Consider the following 10,853-nt stretch of genomic DNA (forward strand, 5'->3'; position numbering starts at 1 on the left):
ATCATGGCATCTGGTTCCATCACTTCATGGGAAATAGATGGGGAAACAGTGGAAACAGTTTCAGACTTTATTTTTTGGGCTCCAAAATCACTGTGGATGCTGATTACAGCTCTGAAATTAAAAGACGCTTACTTCTTGGAAGGAAAGTTATGACCAACCTAGATAGTATACTAAAGAGCAGAGACATTACTTTGCCAACAAAGGTGCATCTAGTCAAGGCTATGGTTTTTCCCGTGATCATGTATGGATGTGAGAGTTGGACTGTGAAGAAAGCTGATCGCTGAAGAATTGATGCTTTTGAACTGTGGTGCTGGAGAAGACTCTTGAGAGTCCCTTAGACTGCAAGGAGATCCAACCAGTCCATTCTAGAGGAGATCAATCCTGGGTGTTCATTGGAAGGACTGATGCTAAAGCTGAAACTCCAGTGCTTTGGCCACCTCATGTGACAAGTTGACTCACTGGAAAAGAGTCTGATGGTAGGAGGGATTGGGGGTGGGAAGAGACGGAGACGACAGAGAATGAGATGGCTGGATGACATCACCAACTCGATGGACATGAGTTTGAGTGAGCTCCGGGAGTTGGTGATGGACAGGGAGGCCTGGCGTGCTGTGATTCATGGGGTCGCAAAGAGTCGGACACGACTGAGTGACTGAACTGAACTGAACTGAGTAAAGCTGAAGATGTGCATCAACTAAGAGCTTGTAATTCCACTTCCTCATCTCTCGTACTATGTAATTAGAGATCATCTAAAATTGACATATCAAGAAATTGAGTTACGGGACTTCTCTGGTGGGCCAGTGGTTAAGAATCTGCCTTCCAATGCAGGGGACATGGGTTTGATCCCGGGTCAGGGAACTATTAGTAAGATCCCACATGCCACAGGGCAACTAAATCCACACACCACAACTAGAAAAGTCCACACAGTGCAATGAAAGATCCTGCATGCAGCAACTAAGACCCAATCCAGTCAAATAAATAAATGAATTAATTTTAAAAAAGAAAAAAGAAATTGAGTTAAATATAAACATAGTCTACATCCCAGGACTTCTCAAACTTTCATGTGTGTACAAATTACTTATGAATCTCTTTAAAATGCAAGTTCTGATTCAGCAGGTCTGAGATGAGCTCCCAGATTCTACGTTTCTAAAAAGTGCCCAGGTAGTGCCCAAGCTGCTGATAGGAAAACTTTATTTGGAGTAACAAAGAGATATAGTTGCAAACTCAGATGCCTACCAAGGCCAGGTGGGTAGCAAAGGTGTGAAGCTAATTAGATAGGGATTGCAATGAACTAGCGAGTGTATACCCTGAAGAGAAAGGGCAACTGCTATTCAACTTAGGTTGTACAATGCAAGTTCAGAGGTCCCAATTTCTAAAGAGAGGCTGGGAAATTGGTTTTAGATGAAATCTTCCAATTTTAAAATGTTAACAACCATTTAGAGGAGAACAGAAAACACTATGGAAAGTAAACAAAGTGCATCTTTGGGCAGGTCTGACTTGCCGGCCTTCAGTGTACAATCTCTCATCTAAAGATGGTAACAAGTAGAAAACCTAATATCAAGCAGTGAAGAGGTTGTCTTTGGTATATGGAGCTGGAATGGGGAGACAAGGAGCCATAGACTGCTGCTTCTCATCATAAGATCTTTTATACTGTTTCGTCTGTTCCTACATGGGCATAGCTTCGATTTTTTAAAACTCTTTTTACATAAAAGAGTTATGACTAAATTTATGATTGTTCCATATTTGCTTTGCCTACCTTAGCTATGATTTAGCTCAGGCTTGATCAGGAATCTATCATCTAACTATGATGTTGCTCTTAATGATCCTTCAATGATGTGATTTCTAGGAATACAGCATAGTGAGATGAAAAGACGACCTGAAATGAGCGTGTAAATTTAATGAAATTGCATCAGCAGCTTTCTCTGGGGTCTTGTAATCAACCAGTAGTTCAAAAAAAATAAAAAGCCTAGGATCGCAAGGCTGAATGGTCACAGAGGTTATCCAGTCTACCATACCACCAAGTACTTGAACTCTATAGTTTCTTAACTTATATTGTTCTACATTCCCAACTTCTCCTTTTGTATCACATAAGGTATAGAATACTAGGTCCAGGTGTTAAACTATTTTTAATTAACAATAACTATGGTAACAGTATGAATAATAATAAAGATGATGCCTAACATGTTTTGTCCATTTGGGCTGTCCCAGCACCATTCATTGAAAAGACCATTCTCTCAGCATCGAATTGTCTTGTTACCCCACATAGGATTTTTAAAGCAATTATCGTTTTGATCTAATGGACTGAAAAATATCTATAAAGCCATGTGACAACTTTTAAAACAGACATAACGTGCTTCACATATTTCCTTCAAAATTGTCATTTGGGGAGTAACACTGAGATATGGAAAATATAGGTGAAAAATCAAAGTGACTAGCAAACTGACTTTAAATGATATTTCCAAAAACAGGGCTGTAGGCAGCAAGGAATGAGCATATAATCCTCCAAGATCACTGCTTTAAAGAAAGCACTGACTTAGAAGCAGTTCTCAAAAGCAAAGTTGCTAATTTGAGACAATATGCCCTAACATTTAAGAGTATGGCCTTTAGATTCAGACAACCTTGTGTTTGAATCCAGATCTTACTTCTTACTTAAACTGTGGGAATTATTCAGCTTTCTGATTTTCACTCTCCTCATCTGCAGCATTGACAGTACCTATGTCATTTTTGGTAAATATCGTTTGGGTGTAATTTCAAACCTACAATTGTTTATATCTTACCCAATCTTTTTCATTTATTTTATTATTCTGTGTGTGTTATCTAAATCAGGAAATTTAAAATTGATACAATAGTGTTATCCACTACTTGTAAAGTAATTAGCCTCCAATTAAAATAATCAATTATAAATAAATAAATTTATATTAAAAATAATAAAGAAATGAAAATCAAAACCACAGTGAGATGCCACTTTCCACCCATTAAGTGGCATTAATCAAAAAGACAGTAATAAATGTTGGCAAAGATATGGAGAAGCTGAAGCCCTTATGCATTGCTGGGGGAAATGCAAAATGATACTGCCCCTGTGGAACACAGTCTGGCAGTTAATCAACTGGTTAAATGTAAAGTTACCATATAAACCAACAATTCTACTCTGAAGTATATACTCAAGAAAATTGAAAACATGAGCTTACCCCAAACCTGTACACAAATATTTCTAGTAGCACTATTCATAATAACCAAAAGGTAAAATGACCCAAATGTCCATCATCTGGTGAGTGGATAAACAAATGTGTTATATCCATATAATGGAATATTAATTGGCCATAAAGAAGAATGAATTACTGATACATGCTACAACATGGATCAATCTTAAACAAGGTATACTATGTGAAAAAAGCCAGATATACCATGTCACGTTTTCTATTATTATATGTGGTTATATGATTCTGTTTATATGAAGTGTCCAGAATAGGCAAATTTGTAGAAACAGCAAAGATATTAGTGGTTGCCAAACGCTGAGGGAAGTGGAGACAATGGGAATGACTGCTAATAGACATCGAGTTTTGTGGGGGGATTAATGAAAATGTCTGGTATTAGATGGAGGTGAGCAATGCACAGCTCTATGAATATACTAAAAACCACTTTAAAAGGTTAACTTTAATTTTAAAAAAGCGTACAAATGAACTTATCTGCAAAGCAGAAATAGAGTCACAGATGTAGAAAACAAACTTATGATTACCTGTGGGGAGAACAGGGGTGGGGGAGGGATAAATTAAGAGATTGACATATATATACTGCTGCTGCTGCTAAGTCGCTTCAGTCGTGTCCAACTCTGTGCAACCCCGTAGACGGCAGCCCACCAGGCTCCCCTGTCCCTGGGATTCTCCAGGCAAAAATACTGGAGTGGGCTGCCATTTCCTTCTCCACATATACATACTACTATATACAAAATAGATAACTGATAAGAACCTACTGAATAGGACAAGGGACTCTATTCAATACTCTATAATGGCCTAAAAGGGAAAGTGAAGTATGCAAGTCTCTCAGTTGTGTCCAATTCTTTGTGACCCCATGGCCTGGAATTCTCCAGGCCAGAATACTGGAGTGGGTAGCCTTTTCCTTCTCCAGGGGATCTTCCCAACCCAGGGATCGAACCCAGGTCTCCCGCATTGCAGGCGGATTCTTTACCAACTGAGCCATAAGGGAAGCCCATGTATGGGGAAAGAATCTAACAAAGAGTGGATATATGTATGGTGTATATATATATATATATGTATAACTGATTCACTTTGCTGTACACCGGGAAACTAACACAACATTGTCAATCAACTATACTCCAATACAAAATTTTTAAAGGGTGAACTTTACAGGGAATTTTTCACCCTCAATAAAGGTGAATCTCAATAAATCTATTTATTAAAATAAAAAAAGACAATGTCTAAGATTTGGGCTCTTTTTACTTCCCCATTGCCCATTCCTCACTTTCCCTGTTTTCTCAATTATGTCTGATTGCGTACTTTCATTCTTACTTTCCAAATTCCCTCTTGAATCTGAAGAGACCCAGTATTGGAACATTCCACCCATGATTGGCTCAGCGATGGACACATGACCCATGTCAGGCCAATTAATAAAACTCAATTTAGGGACTTCCACTGCTCTACCGGGAAAGGGAACTCCACTGCTGGATTAGGCATTGTGAGACTGGAGGTACCAGGAGTACCTTCTTCTCTAGGAAGAGCCTGAAAATAGAAACCAACCCAGAGGAAGTATCTCTGATGGTCTTGGTGAAGTAATCTGCCTGTGAGCTAAGCCATGTATGAAGTTGGCTCTATGCCTGAACTTATTAAGCTTATGGTAAGCTATAAATCAACCATTTGGCTTAAGCAAGTTTGGGTCTCTTTTTTTTTTGTCACTTGCAGTGAAAGAATCCCAAATGATACAGGCTGTTTTTCCTGGGGGCCGATCCCTTTAGAACATAATTTCAAATCATCACATCTCATAGGACCCTGCCTGTTAGGCCTAAAATGATAGGTTCCTGCCTACCAAAGGATAACACAACACATGTAAATTGGATTTTCACATAGCATGCAAATAAACAGGCATCAAACAGTGGTTACCCCATAACTGAAAAGTTGGAAAGGAACTAGTGGTCATATAAAGCAGAAGGATGATACTGGAATCAGGAGTTACTTGCTTCCTATCCAGAAGCCAGAGAGGTTATGCCACTGAGGGGAGGGCAAGCTAAGAGTGTGGAGAACTCAATAACTTGGAAAGTGAAAGTTGCTCAGTTGTGTCCAACTCTTTGCAACCTCATGGGCTGTATAGTCCATGGAATTCTCCAGGCCAGAATACTGGAGTGGGTAGTCTTTCCCTTCTCCAGGGGATCTTCCCAACCCAGGGATTGAATCTGGGTCTCCCACATTGCAGGCAGATTCTTTATGAGTTGAGCCACAGGGAAGTCCAAGTATATTAGAGTGGGTAGCCTATTCCTTCTCCAATAGATCTTTCCAACCCAGGAATCAAACCGGGGTCTCCTGCATTGCAGGTGGATTCTTTATCAACTGAGCTATCAGGAAAGCCCCAATAACCTGGAGAAAGAGTAAATAAATAGGTGGGCCTCTGATAATTAAGCTAGCAGAATCCTCATGCAAGGAATGCCATTATCTATCTTTGAGAGTCAACCAGTAAAGTGTCTGTGTGTGTGTGACTTGAGGCTGGAAAATATGCAGAACTCCAATCAAGGCAGTCACCTCCGAGAGACCAAAATGGAAAATGACTGTAAATAAGTAACCTGAAACTCAAGTGTATATGCCCCTGCACCCAGCCTCATGCTGGGCACATGGCAGTTTCAGTAAATATTTATTGAATGAATGAATAAATCTATATGAGCAAAAGGGTCAACAGACTGGAGGGAAATCTACTGAGCCCGAAGCAGGCAGACATCCTCCAAGTGGTGTCCAGGGGACAGAGTATTTCACATAGACACACATATGGTTAGGAACATGGATGCAGCTGTGGATAGAGAAAATAGAGACCTGGCTCTGTGTGCTTGGTTAATGTACATCCACCCCTGGACTACGGACCCTCTCTCAATGGGGGGACCCAACCTTGGACTCTACCATGTTGAACAAGGTAAATTTCACCTAGTGTGGCCTCTTGGAAGTCAGCCAGCTGGCTTTTATCTAGTGATAACCTCTGCCTTTGTCATGAGCTCGGCTAGCCTTAGCACAGTGACTACCCTATGTATCGACCAGTGAAATATGCAACCATTGCATCAGGAAAGATGTTTAAAAAGTGGAAACCATGCTAGATAATCTGTGTATGTAGTTTTTGTTGTGTGATTTCTCTTTCCACAATCTTACATTGGGAGCACTTCAGTGAGGACTGGCTGAGAATATTGCACAAGAAGAGTTCTAGGCCCTTTGTGGCACCTGGGAGAAGGTCCAGTAAGCCCTTCCCCAGCTTCATCAGGGATATCACAGTCACATGGATACTGCCGGAACTCTTGTTCTAGATAGAAACACATTCAAGATAAAAAACTAAAACAAGTTTTCCATTTCTAACCCCAGTAGGTCAATGCCAAGCCCTGCTTTCCTCCATTGTGTGGTAACAGTTTCTTATCAAGGTAAAACAAAGGGACTTCATTGAGTTCTCTGTGTCAGTCATAACTAGAGAAAGGGAGTTTGATTCCTACTTGATTTATTCTTTCTTTTCTCCTTTTTGATCAAAAGTTCAACTGAAAGCATTTGCTCAGATAGAAAGGATATTGTGTAAATAGTGAGCCCATTCCAAGATTATCTTGTACATATATATAGTACAATAGAAGGATTGAAAAGGGACTGGAATTTGCAGTGGGACTTCTTTGAGAACTAGCAACTGGCTCAACAGTTATGCTGACCTACAATACATGATGAATGGATTATATGGGCTAGTGCAAGACCCAGACCGGGATTTTCAACTTGGCGAAGAATTAGAAACCCGTGAGAACTAAAGGTTAATATCATACTGAACTGAACAGAAGCTCTTCTTATTTAAAAAAAATTATTTATTTTTTAATTTAAGGATAATTGCTTTACAGAATTTTCTATCAAACCAGAATCTCTTCTTTATCAAACGAGCATCACTGGGTTATGTAGACTCCCTGGGTCCTTGGTGAGTACACCAATTCTTCTGTGTGGGAAACTGCAACAGATCATTTCTGGGACAGCCAGGTAAGAGTCTGCTCAAAGTCGTACCAAGGGGCATCTAGTCAGGCTCATTTTGATGATGCTTTCTTTCTCTCACTTTATAGGCTCAACTCCAGCTTTCTCTGCTTCGATTTGGTCTCCTAGGGCTATCTGAAGCATCAAAAGGTAACAATGCTAAGATCTATACCTGACCATTAACCAATGTCTCTATTCCCCTTAGACGTAAATGGAAATATTTTTATGTTGTTGTTGATGTCTTTCCAGTGTTTTCCTCTACTTTCAAAGAAGACAGTGATGACTGATGAAAACTGGAAATACCAGCCATCAGGATTTTGAGGGTGTCCAGGGTCGCCAATAGATAGCAGGTATGAGCCCTTTGTGGGAGGTTGTGGTGGAATAGCACCGATCAGTGAGCTAGCTGCCAATGAAGTCTCTGACACCCTTACTTTGTTCACCACCTCCGTAACCAGCTCTGTTTCTAAATGGTTTCAGGTATCCTTGATTTAAGTCCCCCAGACCTGATGCTTGATACTCTCCTTCAAGAAGGGCCATTTTGCTAGCCTTGATTGTAAATTACAGTCCCCTCTTGGATGACTTCTTTTCTCTCTGTTCCAGATCAACACTTTCATTGATCCAGAAACAAGCAAGGCAAAGTTGGAGGGGAAAAGAAACATGGAAAAAGACATTTTAGCTCACATGGAGACTCTGACTACCCAGGCAAACGACGCAGATTCAGCTGCCGCATACACGGGAGCCGCGCCTGCCATTCAAACCATACTCGAAGATGCTAATCTTGATGCAAGTAGTGGGGGAAATGTGGGGCAGGAAAGCATGGGTCCAAGAGAGGGTGATGAGGTGGAAAAAATGTCTAACCTCAGTCTGTGTCTGAATATGGAAGCTGAGGCCCCACAACTGTGGGCAGCTCCCGATCACGCTATATGGCAGAGGGCCAACATCAGGGGATGCAAAGGGAAGAAAAACAGCCGTAAAGGGAGGAATAGGAAGGAAAGAAAGATGGTGTATCTTCCTTGTCCTCTAACGCTGCGGACTCGAGCATCTTCAGCAGCCCCAGTTCTGGGTCACGCTCCTGTCCTGGGGCCTCTGTTAGAGGATGATATAGAAGTCAGTGTGGAGGATGAAACCTGGGAGCAAAGGGAGGATGGTGAGGATGAAAAGGCATCCATTCTCAGTCAGTCTCAGATGGCACCGGCTGGTGCCCTGTTGCCAGCAGCAAGTGCAACTCAGTTCTCTGCTGAGTGGGACTCTCTGGTGGACCACCAGGAGATAAAAGTAAAGCAGGAAAACAGCCATAAAGGGAGAAATGAAAAGAACAAGATCATGTGTAGCCCCTGGCCTCTGACGGTAGAGGCTTGGGCATCTGACACGGATCCAGGTCCATTACCCACAGCTCCATTACCCACGGCTCCTGCTGGGGCTTCAGCAGTTGCCAACACGGGGCTTCGAAGCAGGGATCGAAAGGAGGAGAAAGATAAAATGTCACTGGTTACTTCTTATCAGAGTACTCAGGCTGGCAGCCCGTACTCAGATGTGGCATCGGGCCACGGCTCACTGGAGATTTCCTTTGCTAACAATGGGTTGAACGTAGGGGAGAAAAGCGGGGGTATGAGGAGGGATAGAAAAGACCAAAGTGTCTTGTCTCCTTCTTGGCCTCTGACAGTTCAGGCTTGGACCTCATTCAGAGCCAAAGATGCAGTTCAGACTCTCTTGCAGGGTGAGTCTTCCATGGCAAGTGTAAGGATGAATATGGGCCAGAAAACCTGGCCTCAAGTGGAGAATAGTAAGGAAGAAGCAAAGTCCATTCTTCCTTGCCCTGTGAGGGTCCAGGCAGATGCCTCCTTCGCAGCCAAAGCTCCAGGGAAGGATTCATTTGAGGGGACTTCTGCTCTGAAAGACCTATTTTCCAAGCTGAGTCAAAGCAGGAGGAAGCCCCAGAGGGGAGAGGAGAGCCAAGTGCAGGGGAGTGCAGAGTTTTCTCTGGAAACTTCCCAGGATTGGAGAAATACAGAGAGATGCCCAGGGGATAAGGATTTGTGGGGGGGTATGGAGAATTATCAATAACCTCAGATATGCAGATGACACCACCCTTATGGCAGAAAGTGAAGAGGAACTCAAAAGCCTCTTGATGAAAGTGAAAGAGGAGAGTGAAAAGGTTGGCTTGAAGCTCAACATTCAGAAAACGAAGATCATGGCATCTGGTCCCATCACTTCATGGGAAATAGATGGGGAAACAGTGGAAACACTGTCAGACTTTATTTTTTGGGGCTCCAAAATCACTGTGGATACTGATTGCAGCCAGGAAATTAAAAGACGCTTATTCCTTGGAAGGAAAGTTATGACCAACCTAGATAGTATATTAAAAAGCAGAGACATTACTTTGCCAACAAAGGTCCGTCTAGTCAAGGCTATGGTTTTTCCCGTGGTCATGTATGGGTGTGAGAGTTGGACTGTGAAGAAAGCTGATCACAGAAGAATTGATGCTTTTGAACTGTGGTGCTGGAGAAGACTCTTGAGAGTCCCTTGGACTGCAAGGAGATCCAACCAGGCCATTCTAAAGGAGATCAATCCTGGGTGTTCATTGGAAGGACTGATGCTAAAGTTGAAACTCCAATACTTTGGCTACCTCATGGGAAGAGTGGACTCACTGGAAAAGACTCTGATGCTGGGAAAGTTTGGGGGCGGGAGGAGAAGGGGACGACAGAGAATGAGATGGCTGGATGGCATCACTGACTCGATCGACATGAGTTTGAGTGAACTCTGGGAGTTGGTGATGGACAGGGAGGCCTGGCGTGCTGTGATTCATGGGGTTGCAAGGAGCCGGACACGACTGAGTGACTGAACTGAACTGAACTGTGGTGATTAATTTTGCTAAGCAAGTTGACTGTTAATGTGGGGAGCTCTGCTCTCAAGAGAGGATAGAGACTTTGACCCTAACCAAAACCCACACCCACAGGAGTTCCTCAGTGATGGGGAGGCAGGGATAATGGAGGGAGAGGGCTGAATCTCAGATACCCTGGATGGGGAAATGGGAAGAATTTTAAGATGCAGGAGAGAAAAGAAAGGGAACTGGAAGACTCTGGGCCTTGGAAGTGTGACAATCTGTCTCCGCTCAGAAGAAAGATGGGTTTAAAATGCTACTCCAAAGAAAGAGAGGCTCGCTACACAAATGGTCTATCTTATCCTGTTATACTGTATCATTGCAATCCATCTCTTGATGGGAGACTGCTCGCCTAAATAAGTTTTAAATTTACAGGTGGTAGATGCTATATGGTTGGCACATACAGGCTAATGTTTTAGAAAAGCAAAAGTCCTTATGCTGTCCATCCTTTTTCCTAAAAGATTTTTCACATCCTTGGGAAAGGTCTGTTACTTATGGCTGGGAAATGGTGTTATGAGTCTAGAGTGTAAACCAAGGACAGAATGTGTACTATATCTTAAGAACACTACTCCTGACTGGAAAACGTTACTGCGTGTTGCATATTAGATTTTAAATTGCCTTCATGGTTGCAGGGAGCTCCTGGGCTGGCCGGTTTACAATCGCTGAGAGCACAGACTCTAGAGTCACATTGCCTGGGTTCAAACCCCAGCTTTGACACTCACCCCTGTGTTCCTCTGAGCAACTCACTCCTGTCTTCTGGCTCCCAGGTTCTGCTT

At 42.4% G+C, this 10,853-nt stretch overlaps 1 pseudogene; it reads left to right on the forward strand.

Annotated features, from left to right (window-relative positions):
• Positions 1–7,853: 7,853 nt before the first annotated feature.
• Positions 7,854–10,240, forward strand: LOC148773410 (uncharacterized; annotated as a pseudogene).
• Positions 10,241–10,853: the final 613 nt, after the last annotated feature.

This window comes from Moschus berezovskii, chromosome X (assembly GCF_049115385.1).
Source record: "Moschus berezovskii isolate FMDL1 chromosome X, NW_MosBer_1.0, whole genome shotgun sequence".
Classification (NCBI taxonomy): Eukaryota; Metazoa; Chordata; class Mammalia; order Artiodactyla; family Moschidae; genus Moschus; species Moschus berezovskii.